Below are 16,536 nucleotides of genomic sequence, written 5' to 3' on the forward strand. Positions count from 1 at the left end.
CAATTCAGCCAAAACTTGGCTTGAGTGTTTCTAATGATGTTAACCTATAATTTCTTGCGACTGCTGCACGTGAAAAATTGATCAGGGTCTGCTCTTCACCTGCAAGTGACACACTGAGACATTTTGATCATTCTTATCACTGCTTAAAGAAACACGTCTCCCCTCTCTGGTTCTGAAGTCCCCTTTCTTAAAAACCCAGAGAGATTGTAGTTGTTCTACATTGAAAAATCACAAACCCTCTTCCTATTTTTATTGCTTATTTTTATCAACAATTCTGCTAAAAAGAAATTTTTGTGTGTCCACACTAGGGGAGCTGGTAGCCTGCAGTATCACCCTCTCCTGCTAGTTGGAAACAACTTTTACACACATGTCTACACTCCTCTCTTTTTTTTTTTTTCTTGTTTTTGTTCCCTATTTTCAACATTTTGAACCCCATTTTTCACTGTTTTTTTACACACACATCAACTTTTCCCACACAACCATTCTCTGCAATCTTTCACACCACACATTTACTCAGTTCTTACCATACAGTCAAACATTGAGTTTTGTCTCTGGCCGCTCGGCGCAACGTCCGCTGCTACTGGATCTAGATCCTACATTTACATTCAGAGCGTCCTCTGCAATGGCCTTCTTCCCTTACCGGCAGAAAAGTGCTAAAATACCGTCACTCCACACACTGTATTGTGCAGACGTGATTATCAACGGTGGACTCGAACCACCGTTCTTGTGATGGACCGGTGTTTCTGCAATTACTCTGGCAGACAACTGCTTTTCTTTTGCACAACACCGGAACCGAACACAAGCCTGGGGACTCGAACCCCAGGATTTTCCCTCCGGAGACTCGAACTCCGGAGCAGCAAGCACTTCACCGCTCGGCCAGACAAAAAAACTCTCCATGACTGTATACAAAGTTAGCTACAACTCACCCATCTGCAGGAGTCCCCTCAAAATCGATGGTCTCGGTGGTGACTGAAACACACGGCTCCGTGACTCCTCCATTTCCTTTGCTTCAACAGCCGGTAGGACAAAGGTACCTTTTCCCTCAGGGGTGATCAGCCCGTCCACGGAACCGTTGTTCAGCGACCACACGGACCACCCTGCTCGCAGCGCCATTCTGTTGTGGAAGTTTTTCCACTTAAATAAAGCCTGCAGATGAGCGGTGAGCTAACATTCTTTAATCAAAGCACACAAAGAACAGACAACCAAGCTTGGTGGAGAGCCTGCATGACCACGGGGCAGGGTCAGCAGAGTCTCACTGAGCCTAGTGTGGCTCTCAGTTAAATACCTTCTCCAGGAACAAAAGGCAGTACACAGTTGTTTCACACCTTAAGGTTTACACCCCCTTGCTACCCCCCAGAGTCCTCGAAGAGACAAAAGACTCTCCCTCCTGTGGAGTTGTCTGCTTCCCCCAACTTCCTAAATAGACCCCCACCATTTGTCTTACAGTATGAGTGTCAGACATGTTAAAATCACCAAGGCATTACAATAACGTGATTAATACATAAGTGAAAGAAATTCCATTACACCCCCCTTTTCCCTGTTAATGCCCTATCGGCCCCCCTGGCTAAACTTTGCTAGATCCGCCCCTGCACAGTTACCAGCCGTCAGCTACGTAGAAAAGGATCCTGGTGTAGAAAGTAATATTAAATACATTCTAACAACAGCTTATCAAGCTTAAACGTGCTGCTGTTGTTCAGCCGCTGGTTTCCTCTTTCTGGCGCGAAGTGGGCAATAAACAAACAAGAGAGACGGACTCGCGACAGAAAAGCCGATCAGCTGATCATTAAGCAGTTTCACGATTGAAGTAGCAGCAGGAGAGGGAGGGAGAGAGAGGCGGTCGCTCCATATATCGGTTGTTAAGCTTAACATGGGAACGCTTTACATACATTCAGAGATGAACTTACACACTTGCTTTACTTCTCTCTGGGATAACTTCCTCGGAGATGAAATGCTGGTTTGGTAGCGAGGCTCCAAATACACACAGCCGCTCTATCACGTGATGCATACTGCTCCGACTGCTACGGTTATGAGCCGAGTTACGCCGTGTCGCAACTTTTGTGAGGTGTTTTTTTGATATTTAATGGATCGGATTACATTTTTTATTTCTCGCCGATATCCGATCCAGTAATTTAGGTCAGTATCGGACCGATACCGATACGCAGAGGTGGGACCAAGTCATTGTTTTGCAAGTCTCAAGTAAGTCTCAAGTCTTTATCCTCAAGTCACAAGTCAAGTCTCAAGTAAAGTCAAGCAAGTCAGAGTCAAGTCGTAAGTCAAGACAGACAACTTTCAAGTCAAGTCCCAAGTCCGAAACTTTGAATTTCAAGTCCTTTCAAGTCTTTTTTTTTAACCGTCTGGGGTCCCGGGTATAATTGGCCATTCTTGACTACTTTTGATTTTACCTCTATATTTCACTTTTAAAATATGTTTTTCTTGCCTTGTTTGGTATCATTATTTACAGCACAACCTCAAATATCTGAAATTTGAGTTATTTTTTTCATTTTGGTATACTATATTAGCACAGTTGATCTAAATTCAGACAAAAAACTCAGAATCAGAGTAGAAAAAAGTTATATTTTTTTTGCATGTTTAACGAATCATTTTCATAACTTGAAATGCAAATAGAAATTGTACATTTCTAAAAATTATGCACAAGTTTTGCAAACAACAAAGTTATATGGTACTATTTACCTAAAAATGCAGCCAAGGCCTCAGGCGTTTTTTATATAACCATTTAAATCTATTTACAGAACAATCAGGTGAGCTGCATCAAATAAGAAGGCACACAAATTATTTGTGCCAGTCCAAAACATGTAGTTTGTGTTCAGTATAAGACAGAGGAGAACACCACAGGCCTAAACCCTGCAGGTCTGACAACTAGAGGTGCAACAGTCCAGTTTTCTATGTGGGAACAGCGTTTACACTGGAATCTGCCTTTGGCAGCTTTTTTAGATCAAATATGAAATTCAGCAGTCTAACTGACACACAATACAAAACAATAACTACACAACAAACTAACTATAACCTCCAAACACGCTAAACGTCACTAATGTCTCACATATGAAAACTCGCTCTCTCTCTTTCTTTCGCTTGCCCGCTTTCCGTCGTGGGTGTCACTCCTAAAAACTTCCCCTTCTCCCTAAACAACCAAATGTCACATGTTGCCTTATCATTTTTTTGATTGGCTGACATGGTAAACTCTCACACCAATAGGGAAGGGGTGTTTTTTCTTTTTCTTTTTTCACTCGCAAGTGGAGAGCGTATGCTAGGCTGTCTGTAGAAAACGCCGTTTTTGTCTAGCATCCCTGTTGAGAATAACCTTTGCAAATAAACAATAGCTAATAACATAAGATCAAAGTATTTTATTTGATGTATTGACATAAATGACAGAAGAAAAAGGCCATGTATAGCAGGACTACTCAATTACACACTAAGGTGGGCCAGATTTTCTAACCAAAAGAAAATTTCCCAGGCTCAGACATGCAAAAGTTAAACACGACCATACACTAATTGCAAATTAAACACAGTGATTTTGAATTGTGATGTGATGGTAAAATAAATATTTGTCAGTCTAAACTGGGTTAAATCTACGGGGTTAATGATGGGGAGGAGACGGAGAGAGACTGAGTACAGCTACAGAACCCACTTTCTGAAACAGACCCTGCTCACCATTCACCAACAATTCTGAGCTAACAAGTTGCATGTTATTCTTGGATGCGCTTGCAGGACCGGATTTAAAATAGCATGACAAACATATCATACCTGTTAAAGCCAAACAGTATCATCAACGTAGCCCGAAGAACATTTGCTAATAAGATGAAGTTAGCTAAGTCAGCTATTTCATCGTAGCAAAAAAAAAAAAAGCACCACTTACCGTTCTTTATGCAACTTCAAATGTCGGACAAAGTTGGAAGTTGTTCCATCTCCGTCTGTGATTCTCTTCTTGCATGTTTTGCATATTGCATTTCGTTTTTTGTTGACTACTTCGTAGTTTATGTACCCGAAAGAAATTACTCTTGGGAGCATTTTTGGCTCGAGCGTTTTTGTTCTTGTTTTTTTCAAATCTGGTTAATTTGATTGGCTGTGCTACAGCCCACGCTCACATACATACGGAGTGTGGTAAGAATGAATGAATGAATAAAGTGAATTAATGGTCCGCACTTTTTATATAATATGTATGTTAAATTTTAGATTTGGGTAAAATATTGTAATGACCTGGCTGGGGTTGTTAGCCAGGTGCATTCTGGGTATTGTGTTGTCTGTGTTCTCTATCGTTCTGCTAGTTCCTATGTGTTTGATTCGCATGTTGTGTTAGTGTTATGTTAATGTAAGCCACAGTGAAGTTGATGTGTGTTCCCCCAAGACCTGGAGGAGGCATTGAGGGAGGCTGAGCGGGCTGAGGAGGTGCTGCGGGGCGAGCCAGTGACCGACGATCGGCCAGGGGGTCGAGCGAGAGATGAGCGCGACCCAGTCGGATGAGGAGGAGGAGGCCAGACGAGCCCAACCAGAGGCAGTCCCCCGTCGGAGGCGCCGGACGGACTGCTGTTATCGGTGCGGGGAGCCTGGTCACCTCGCCCGGAACTGTCCTGCACCTAGTCCTCGGGCCTGAGTGACATCACCAACGGGAAACGGCCACGGGGCAGGACAGTGAGGGAACCCCCACCCCAATCGTTAAACCCTCTCCGTGACACTCATCCTGTGGTGGGCCGCTGTGGGTCCACCCGTGGACTATACCTGGACTGTATAATTGATGGACGGTCTTGCCGGGCCCTGGTAGACACGGGGTCCACCATCTGCTTGCTGCGGAGGGGGGTGCTTCCGGAGACGGGCGGTTCATTGCCGAAAGATTGGACCCCTACTCACACAGCGTTGTACACTGTCACAGGAGAAAAGACTGTGATGCCGGGGAAAAAGACTCCAACATCCCGCAGCCAGAGTCGCCGCCTAGCTCGGCAGTCTCCCCGTCACCTGAGACTGTCGCGGCAGTAGAGGAGCTTGGGCGACGGAGTGGGGTGCACCTCAGTGCGACACAGCAGCGGCAGCTGCAGAGCCTCTTGGCAGAGTTTATGGATATTTTTGCCGCCAGGGAAGAGGACTGCACCAGGACGGGCCTGGTGCAGCACACTATCGACACTGGAGCAGCTGCTCCAATCCGGCTGCGGCCCCACCGCCTGCCCCTCGCCAAACGCCAAGCTGCCGAGGAACTGATAAAAGAGATGGCAGCTAATGGTGTCATTGAACCCTCGGATAGTCCATGGGCCGCACCTGTGGTTATGGTGCGGAAGAAAACAGGGGGTTGGCGCCCTTGTGTGGACTACAGGCGTCTGAACGCGGTCACCCGCAAGGACTCTTACCCGCTACCTCGCATTGATGACGCACTGGATTACATCGCTGGGTCCAGTTGGTTCAGCTCGCTAGACCTCCGCAGTGGGTACTGGCAGGTGGAGCTTGCTGCTGAGGCACGGCCCAAGACTGCATTCACCACAGGGCAAGGACTGTGGCAGTTTAGGGTGATGCCTTTTGGACTATGCAATGCACCAGCCACGTTTGAAAGGTTAATGGAAAGGGTCCTCAAAGACATTCCCCGTGCCCGCTGCGTGGTCTATTTGGATGACTTGCTGACTCATGCCAAGGACTTTGAACAGGCTGTTGCTAACCTGCGAGAGGTCCTGACTGCCATCCGCGGGGCCGGACTAAAGCTGAACCCGGCCAAGTGCAACCTTCTTGCTCGCCAGGTGAAGTTCCTGGGACATGTGGTGAGCGAAAAGGGGGTGGCTACTGACCCCGAGAAGGTGGTTGCTGTGGGGGACTGGCCTCCCCCATCGAACGTCGCCGAGCTACGAAGCTTCCTGGGGCTGGCCTCCTATTATAGGAGGTTTGTAAAAGACTTTGCCACCGTCGCTAGCCCCTTGCATCAGTTGACAAACAAGGGTCAGCGGTTTGGTTGGACTGAGGACTGTGCAGCGGCTTTCGAACAGCTGAAAACTGCCTTTGTGAGTGCCCCGGTCTTGGCGTATCCTGACCCCAGCCAGCCTTTCCTTTTGGACACTGACGCCAGCAACGTGGGGGTCGGAGCTGTGCTCTCCCAGAGGGGAGAGGCTGAGGAGCGAATGGTGGCATACTACAGCTGCAGCCTCAGCCGGGCCGAGAGGAATTACTGTGTTACCCGGCGTGAACTGTTGGCTGTGGTCCTGGCGGTTCGTCATTTCCGACCTTACCTCCTGGGCACTAAGTTCCTGCTCAGGACCGACCACGCCAGCCTAACCTGGATGCTGAACTTTCGCCAGCCGGAGGGTCAGGTGGCCCAGTGGCTGGAAATACTACAAGAGTACGACTTTGAGGCCCAGCACCGACCAGGGCGGCAGCACGCCAACGCTGACCCCCTGTCCAGGCGCCCCTGTTCTGCGGATGAGTGCCGGTACTGCAGGCACCTGGAGGAGCTGGACCGGGGTCCGACATCGGCAGCAGCAGAACCCGAGGGTGAGGATGAAGGGCAGGAACCTTTCACCGCGGCGGAGCTGCAGCAGCACCAGGTGAGCGATCCAGCGCTGGGGATGGTGAGGGACTGGATGGAGGCAGGGACACGGCCAGACTGGTCCGCCGTGTCTTCCCAGGGGCCCGAGACGAAGTCGCTGTACTCCCAGTGGAACAACCTGGAGCTCCATGGTGGTGTAATCTACCGGCGGTGGCGAGCGCCAGACGGGGGAGGCGACATACTCCAGCTCCTGGTTCCCCGGGCCTTGCGGCCTGAGGTCCTCCGCTGGGTTCATGGGGCTGCAGGTACTGGCCATTTTGGGAATGGCAAGACGGTGCGGCGGCTGAGACGGCGGTTCTACTGGCCGGGGTGTCGTCAGGACGTGGAGATCCATGTCCACTGCTGTGACGACTGCACGGCGCAGAAAGGTCCCAGCCAGCGCTCCCATGCCCCATTGCAGCAATACCTAGTTGGGGCGCCAATGGAGCGGATCGGAGTGGACATCCTGGGTCCGTTCCCTGTTACTGATGCCGGCAACCGGTATGTCCTGGTCGCGATGGATTATTTCTCAAAGTGGCCAGAGGCGTACGCGGTGCCGGATCAGAGTGCGGTGACGACGGCGCGGACCCTGGTGGATGAGATGTTCACGCGGTTTGGTGTACCGGAGGAGCTCCATAGCGACCAAAGGAGGAATTTTGAGAGCCAGGTGCTGGGAGAAGTGTGTCGGAGGCTGGGGGTGAGAAAAACGAGGACCACCCCCCTCCATCCTCAGAGCGATGGTCTGGTTGAGCGGTTCAACCGCACGCTGGCCACCCAGCTGGCCATCCTGACCAGCCAACATCAGAGGGACTGGGACCAACACCTGCCCCTTGTTTTGTGGGCGTATCGAACAGCAGTGCAGGAGTCAAGTCAGTGTACTCCTGCAGCCTTAATGTTCGGAAGGGAGCTCCGAACCCCGGTGGACTTGGTGTTCGGGGCGCCCCCTGAGCCGGAGATTGCTGGTGGACCAGAGATGGACTACTTCCGGCGGCTCAGGGAGCGGTTGCACACGGTGCATCAGCTGGCAAGACGGACATTGGAGGGAGCCGGGGCCCGCCAGAAACGGGCGTACGATACCCGTGCGCACGGTCCTATGCTGGGGGCCGGAGATCGGGTCTGGGTGTTCTGCCCCCAGAGGAAGCGGGGGCTGACCCCCAAGCTCATGAGCCACTGGCAAGGCCCGGGCGAGATCCTGGAACAGCTATCGGAGGTGGTCTTCCGAGTCCGGATGCCGGGGCGGGGAAGGCGGGTGGTGCTACACAAGGACCGGCTGGCGCCATACCATCCGCTTGCCCCCAACCCACAGACTGGTGTGCAGCCTGGGGACTCCTTGCCCCCTACGCCCGGCCCAAATGGGGCCGCCATGGATTCCCAGTCAAGGCCGAAGCGTACTCAACGCCGGCCCGGACATTTGCTGGACTACAGAGTGGACAGTTAAGGTTGTGGGGACACTAAACCTCTTGGGGGGGGGCTGTGTAATGACCTGGCTGGGGTTGTTAGCCAGGTGCATTCTGGGTATTGTGTTGTCTGTGTTCTCTATCGTTCTGCTAGTTCCTATGTGTTTGATTCGCATGTTGTGTTAGTGTTATGTTAATGTAAGCCACAGTGAAGTTGATGTGTGTTCTGTGGAGCGGGTTGAATTGGCATGGTTGGCTGACACCGCGACTCTATGTGGTGGGAGCGTGATAGGGGTTCGGTGTCAGCAGCGTTACAGTGGTGGTAAACATGGTAAATAAATGACTGGTGTGAACCACTACTGCCTCCTGCTGGATTATTTGGGGATTATAAGCCTGCTGCTGAGACGCTCGGGGTCGTGCGGTGTATGAGGCACGAGCGCTCTCCATTCGTTGCGAAGTTCAGCGATAGCTGCTAGCGCCCCGCTAGCCGTTTTAGCTAGTGAGCAGTTTAGCCAGTTCAGCTCTACTAACCCACGGTCGCTACAATATCAAGTCTTTTCAAGTAAACAGGTTCAAGTCCAATTCAAGTCCCAAGTCACTGGTGTAAAAGTCCAAGTCAAGTCACAAGTCTTACAACCTTTTTTCAAGTCAAGTCTAAAGTCATAAAATTAATGACTCGAGTCTGACTCGAGTCCAAGTCATGTGACTCAAGTCCACACCTCTGCCGATACGTAATATCGGATCGGTCCATCTCTAATTGAGACTAAAACTGAATGGTGCACACAGACCCCATAAAGACACACAGCAACCAGTGGGTGTCTTTTTCAACACCATATTTAAATGGAAAGTTTGAAAAAAATGTGGTTAAGGCATTATGAAAGACTAAAGAGCGTGTACATAAGTGGAAAAGCACACTGAGATAATTTGGTCATCTGTTTATACTCAATGAGAGGATTCCCTAAAGGAAATCTGTGGTCCCATGGTTGAATGAGCAATCTATTTTTGCTGTGAAAGACAAACAACATATAATAAAAATTATAATTCACCCAGTGTATAATATTAGCATTGGGTTCAAAAGAAATAAACAAGAAGCGAGGAAAAGTAAAAGAGCTGAAGAAAACCTGGAACTTAGTGCATAAAATTACAGGTGTAGCCAAAGGGATACCCCAAATTTATAGGTTACACCAAAGAAGAAGAAGAAAAGGATGAGGAGGAGTTCTAACTGATAACGAAGATAACTACAGGCTTGGAGGTCCTAAAAGTCAGGTATACCAGCAACAGTTTGGGGTTTAGGGGTAACACATTTTATGTCATTATAACAATATGTAATGTATGACCCAGTTACACCTAGCAGACAAAAACAAACATTAAAATGTTGGTGAAGGTATTTCCAAAAATTGTACAGGCCTAAGCAAAACTAACTCATGGAGTAGATCAATAATCTGGTAATGGGTGGTTGCAAGATGGAGAACAAGTGGGCTTGCTTGGAACTCCCTGGACTCATGCCCACTCCTGAAATATCAGCATTCAGATGAGAGAGTAACAATGAACTAGATAAAGAATCTTTGCACATTCACAGCTGCTAGGTTATGACAGTGATTTGAACAGAAACAGGCTAGACAAAGAAATCAAGCAAACAAAGGTTTTGTGCATAATCAAATGCCATACAATTTCTTTTGGTTCAGATAAAAGCACTTTAGGCCTAAATGCACAGAGCTCATGAAATATTAATTTCAAAAGGAAACCCAACAGTCATAAATAAACCAAAAAATAAATAGTCACTTTTGCTACTTCTGATTTTACCTGTTCTGGTGAAATGAATAAAACTTTTAAGGCATTTTATGAAAAACTGTATAACAGAAACTAAAACAGGTTCATAAAATTTAACAGAACAGAACAGCCATTTGCTCCACACCAACTGTGCCAGAATAAAATATAAGTAGCAGACAGCAGGAATAAACAGCAAACAGGAGAAATATATACTAGGGCGGGTATTGTCACTGATTTCTAGAATCGATTCAATTCCGATTCACAAGGTCCTGATTCGATTCGATCCACGGTTTTATTCGAATCAGGGAAATTTTGCCTCAGACAGACAGTCAGAAATATTATAATTCTGATCACTTATCAGTACATATCCATATTTTTATATCTATAAAAAGAAATCTGACACTTGCAAGACTTTATGAAAGGTGTAAGCATCACAGCAGATGCCTTTGTGTCAAAGTAACTGAGGATAAAACCAGGGCTGGACTGGGACAAAAAATCAGCCTGGGCATTTTGACTAGAGACCGGCCCACCAGGCATTATAGTAAAAACCATAAAGCCTGTGAATGTAAAAAAAAAAAGGCTCTTGTGTCAGTGATGTTGTTAGATTTGTATTGTTGATTGTCATTTATGCTTAGAAATATTTAACCATATATGCTTAGAGGTGTATAATCGATTGTGTAGTGATAGGATGTGTGATCCTTAGGAGTCTGCAAAGACTTCGTGTGCATTCCAGAGTGTTCTGGCATTCACACCCACATCCTGGGAGCAGGGGAGAGGTCGTACCTTCTCTTATTGTTTTGTGGTAGGATAAACGTGTCTATGTCTGTTTTAGGCTAAGTGCCTTTTGTTTAGATGAACTGCTGGACTTCCAGACCAGCAGGTTTAGGGAAGTCATTTATGGGGTCACACTCTGACCACACACACACACACACACACACACATACTTACACAGCGCACAGGCAAGGTACTCTTTGTGTGTATGTAGACGTCGTATGTTAATGAACCTATGTATATTCATGTAACCTCAATAAAAGAGCAATGTTACGGGGGAGCGGACGAGACAAACTGGGGTCAAGCGAAGGAACGGCGTTTGTCCAGTTCTCTCCCGTGCACGAGAAACATAAAGAACTTTTCCTACTCGTGTCTTGCTTTGCTGTGTAATTACATTGTCTTCAACGTTCCAGCGAATAGGTTTAAGCTACAAACCTATCAGATGTACACTGTCTCATTGGTAAACATGTATCAGTCTAATAAACTTAAACCTACACCACCCTCCCTATTCTGGTATTCTAAACAGTACTTAGCAGAAACCGAAAGACTGCTTGTGTAGCCGGATGGGCTACTTGCCTTTCTTTTCTCTCTCTCGCTCGCTCGCTCTACTGCTCTCGCTCTCTCCTGCGCTCGCTCTCACTGCACAACTAGGTCAATTGGGAACCCACCTGCATATTGATTGCAGGCTGGCATCAGGTATAAAGCTAAGCCGGTGCTTCTCTGGACTATTCCTCCCATGCATTCAGCGCAAAGCAGCAGTAAATGCTGGCACTCTGCGACAGACTGATCGGCAAGAGTAGATCATATGACAGCCACAGGTATGCTCTTGCTTAACCTCAGATTCCCTCTCCGTATCAGAATGTATAGTAATAGTTTTTGCGGCCTGTTGTAGCGCGGCAGTTTGTTTTATTCCGGCGTTGTGGAGAGAGGTGCTTGTGTGATTCCCCCACCAGTGAGAGTATAGCGCCTCCGGTCCTGGGGTAAGCCGTTAAAACTATTTTTATTAGCATTAACAGCTACCAGAGGCTAAGGTTACATTTATCTGTTTTAGGGTTTGATCGCTGCCTTCACCTCCGTGGCAACTTGCACAGCCTTGATTGAAGAATCAAGACGCCTGCCTAGCCGTTGTTGTGAGGGCTCCTCCTCGGTGGAGCCTGCTGTCTTGTCTGGTCTTGTTTTGTCTATTTTGTTTTATTCTGTTTTATCTTCTCGTGAGACTGGTTTTATTACATAGGCCTACCATTTCCTGGTTCGCCTGGTTTTATTTTATTTTATCTCTGGACTGTTGCGTGTGCCCACGCTTCTGTGATCGGGCTGAAGCAATCCTTTGCCCGAGTGTCCTGCCAGGAATTTTAAATTGCCTCCGTTGCTGGTCTTAGCCTGTGGGGAGCCAGACCAGCTTGCGATTGAGGCTGGGACAACTACTACCAGTACGAGTGGACCCGTGGGGCATAAGCCTTCCAGTGTGGTGTGTGTGCATGTGTGTGGTTTCTTTTATTAAAGTTATTAAAGTGTATTTTAGTTTTTTTATGATCTGTAGCGAGCCTGACGCTCAGTGTCCCTTTTATTCTTTTAACATATTTCTGTGTTTTATTTCAGTGGACGAAGGACGTGCCAGTGGCCCTGGGACCTCAGGTGTTGGGTCGTTTTCACACTTTCTTTTGTACAGCACCGGGTGGGCTGCAGTGATTTTCATTTTGTGTGATTTTCTTTTGGGTCCACGGCTGCTGGTAAGTCCAAGTTCCATGATTGTTTTATTTTCACTTTAGGACACTGTCAACAATGATGCTACATCTTGGTTTCTAAATATTTTATTTATTTTTACTATAAATAAAACTGTTTTAATATTGGAGCCAACCTGCCTCAGTGTGCATCCTTGAATCTGTGCGGCCTCTTTTTTATTCCTTTTTATCTATTTTTCTTAAACATATATTTCCTGGGGGTGAAATTCCCCTAGGTGGCATTGTCATTTTATTATTTCTTTAATAACCCCGCCGACCACTTGGTCACACTTGGTTGAGTTAACCTCCTAAACTATCCATGACACATGGTGGAAACCTGAAATTAAGACAGAGACGACTAGAGGTGAGACATGATCATTACTGAATATTAAAAATAATAAACATTTTTCTTGTAAAACAAAGGGGGGCCTGGCAAAAAAAGTTTGGGAACCACTGGTGTACACTCAGATGGAGTCGAGTCAATTACCGCCACCTGTGGCCAAGTGCCATAGCCTGCAGCCAGGAGCGGTCCTTGCCTATTTGGTGCCCTGGGCGAACACTCCCTCCCGCGTTACTAACGCCTTTACCTTTTTCAGTAACGAGTAATCTAACGAATTACTATTTCTATCGTTACAACGCCGTTACCGTTACTAACAAGAAAATGCGAAAATGCGGTGCGGATGCATTACTATTTTTCAACACACACACGGTTCAGATTCAGATTCAGAAGACTTGAATCTGAGTCTGAACCGTGTATGTGTTGAAGCAGGTTGAAGCTGTCTTCCGCTTACTGGGAGGTAGGAGGGCAAAACAATCGCACAAGTGCTGCTGATTGGCTGAGTAAGAGTAAGGTAGTAAACCAATCAGAGGTAGACTTGGGCGGATGTTCACATACAAACAGATAGCACAGTAACAAAAGTCATGGAGAACCCGGATAATTCGAAGGTAGCATTTTTTAAGTAGAGGTACAGACATTATTTTTCACTCAAAGAGACAAAAGGCAAGAATCTGTATGTGAAATGTAACCTATGCCCTGGAACGAAGTGCCTTTCCACATCAGTTACAAGCAATTCGAATCTTACGAAGCACCTCTCAACGTCACATGCTTCAACAAAACTGGTCGCCAAGAACGACGGTGTTGATGCTAGCAGGCGCAGCTCAAACCCAGGTGAGGCTAACATGAGCTCAGCGAGCGATGGAGATGGAGCGACTCAATTCAAGCAGTCTAAGCTTGATTTCTCTTCTCCACAAACATCTGTGACTGTGACAAAGACTGAATTAAACAAACTGATAGCCAGGTATGTCGTTGAGAACATGCTGCCTTTATCAACAGTCAAGTCGGATTCCTTCAAGTCTCTTATTGCCAAGATACCAGCAAGAGGAGGGGTCGGCCCGCCATGCAGAAAGCTAAAATGAATGTCGAGCTCAAAAAGACATTTAATGAGTTAGAATATGTCTCTACTACAGCAGACATCTGGACTGCATATAATAAAAGCCAGAGGTGGGACCAAGTCATTGTTTTGCAAGTCTCAAGTAAGTCCCAAGTCTTTATCCTCAAGTCACAAGTCAAGTCTCAAGTAAAGTCAAGCAAGTCAGAGTCAAGTCGCAAGTCAAGACAGACAACTTTCAAGTCAAGTCCCAAGTCCGAAACTTTGAATTTCAAGTCCTTTCAAGTCTTTTTTTTAACCCTCTGGGGTCCCGGGTATAATTGGCCGTTCTTGACTACTTTTGATTTTACTTCTATATTTCACTTTTAAAATATGTTTTTCTTGCCTTGTTTGGTATCATTATTTACAGCACAACCTCAAATATCTGAAATTTGAGTTATTTTTTTCATTTTGGTATACTATATTAGCACAGTTGATCTAAATTCAGACAAAAAATTCAGAATCAGAGTAGAAAAAAGATATATTTTTTTACATGTTTAACGAATCATTTTCATAACTTGAAATCCAAATAGAAATTGTACATTTCTAAAAATTATGCACAAGTTTTGCAAACAACAAAGTTATATGGTACTATTTACCTAAAAATGCAGCCAAGGCCTCAGGCGTTTTTTATATAACCATTTAAATCTATTTACAGAACAATCAGGTGAGCTGCATCAAATAAGAAGGCACACAAATTATTTGTGCCAGTCCAAAAAATGTAGTTTGTATTCAGTATAAGACAGAGGAGAACAGCACAGGCCTAAACCCTGCAGGTCTGACAACTGGAAGTGCAACAGTCCAGTTTTCTATGTGGAGACAGCGTTTACACTGGAATCTGCCTTTGACAGCTTTTTTAGATCAAATATGAAATTCAGCAGTCTAACCGACACACAATACAAAACAATAACTACACAACAAACTAACTATAGCCTCCAAACACGCTAAACGTCACTAATATCTCACATATGAAAACTCTCTCTCTCTCTTTCTCCAAAAGTTGAATCTGTTCATCTGGACGTAGCGTTTTGTGGGAGAAACGTTTCATCACTCATCCAAGTGACTTCTTCAGTCTCAGCTGACTGCAGGTTTCCCCAAACCTTATAAACAGTACATTTGCATAATGACTGAAACCAGCCCACTGAAGGAACAATGGGCTGGGAGGTCAGTTCCTTAATCATAATTATGCAAATTCCCATGACCATTGATCAACAATCACTGACCAAAACCCACTGATCAAAGAACTTTTGGAGATTTACTTTCCTGGATGATTGAGAATGCATCAAGACATTTCTCTCTCTCTTTCTGTCACTCCTAAAAACTTCCCCTTCTCCCTAAACAACCAAATGTCACATGTTGCCTTATCATTTTTTTGATTGGCTGACATGGGAAACTCTAACACCAATAGGGAAGGGGTGTTTTTTCTTTTTCTTTTTTCACTCGCAAGTGGAGAGCGTATGCTAGGCTGTCTGTAGAAAACGCCGTTTTTGTCTAGCATCCCTGTTGAGAATAACCTTTGCAAATAAACAACAGCTAATAATATAAGATCAAAGTATTTTAGTTGATGTATTGACATAAATGACAGAAGAAAAAGGCCATGTATAGCAGGACTACTCAATTACACACTAAGGTGGGCCAGATTTTCTAACCAAAAAAATTTTTTTCCCTGGCTCAGACATGCAAAAGTTAAACACGACCATACACTAATTACCTGTTAAAGCCAAACAGTATCATCAACGTAGCCCGAAGAACATTTGCTAATAAGATGAAGTTAGCTAAGTCAGCTGTCTCATCGTAGCAAAAAAAAAGAAAAAAAAAAGCACCACCTACCTTCTTTATGCAACTTCAAATGTCGGACAAAGTTGGAAGTTGTTCCATCTCCGTCTGTGATTCTCTTCTTGCATGTTTTGCATATTGCATTTCGTTTTTTGTTGACTACTTCGTAGTTTATGTACCCGAAAGAAATTACTCTTGGAAGCATTTTTGGCTCGAGCGTTTTTGTTCTTGTTTTTTTCAAATCTGGTTAATTTGATTGGCTGTGCTACAGCCCACGCTCACATACATACGGAGTGTGGTAAGAATGAATGAATGAATAAAGTGAATTAATGGTCCGCACTTTTTATATAATATGTATGTTAAATTTTAGATTTGGGTAAAATATCAAGTCTTTTCAAGTAAACAGGTTCAAGTCCAATTCAAGTCCTAAGTCACTGGTGTAAAAGTCCAAGTCAAGTCACAAGTCTTACAACCTTTTTTCAAGTCAAGTCTAAAGTCATAAAATTAATGACTCGAGTCTGACTCGAGTCCAAGTCATGTGACTCGAGTCCACACCTCTGATAAAAGCTATCTTGGTGTAACAGTGTGTTCACACCGAACGTGATAGAGGCGGCCAGAACATCAGGTTTACATGTAAAGTCAATGGAAAAGTGCGATGACCCGCAAAAATTCGGAGGCAGATTTGCGTCGCGAAAACGCGCGTCAGTGTACCGCGTCTGGCGCGTTTGACTTGCGAATAAAACCACGCGTGTCAGATTTTGTGTTGCATTTTGTGCATACGCGCGTATCGCGCCAACCGCTCGAGTTGGAAAAATCTGAACTCTAGCGTCAAATCGCACCGCGACAACCAATCAGGAGCTTGGTGACGTGGCTGTGACCTAGGTCAAAGGGGCAGATCCAGCCAAAGCCCTTCATACTTCAATATGGAGCAAAGGCTGATCAACGCAGTAGCAAACAACCCGGAGCTGTATGACACCAGCTGCTTTGTGTACCGAGACAGGAACATAAAGGACCGAGCTTGGAGGAAGAAATGTGAAGAGATCGGGCAACCTGGTAAGTTCATTAATTTCTCTTTTGAAATTTTTCACTGACCCGGGGAAGCCGCACAAAAGCTAGCAAGCCACCGCTATTTTCCCACTGATGTACAAATACCATTCTGC

General features: G+C 45.8%; 1 long non-coding RNA gene across 1 annotated transcript; it reads left to right on the forward strand.

Moving 5' to 3' along the window:
- The first annotated feature begins 10,840 nt into the window (after positions 1 to 10,840).
- Positions 10,841 to 12,384, forward strand: LOC106098413 (uncharacterized). The gene is made up of 4 exons (XR_001224629.3): positions 10,841 to 11,270; positions 11,345 to 11,432; positions 11,504 to 11,920; positions 12,052 to 12,384. It is a non-coding gene; the product is annotated as an uncharacterized LOC106098413 (long non-coding RNA).
- The last annotated feature ends 4,152 nt before the right edge of the window (positions 12,385 to 16,536 follow it).

Source organism: Oreochromis niloticus, linkage group LG3 (assembly GCF_001858045.2).
Source record: "Oreochromis niloticus isolate F11D_XX linkage group LG3, O_niloticus_UMD_NMBU, whole genome shotgun sequence".
In the NCBI taxonomy this organism is placed as follows: domain Eukaryota; kingdom Metazoa; phylum Chordata; class Actinopteri; order Cichliformes; family Cichlidae; genus Oreochromis; species Oreochromis niloticus.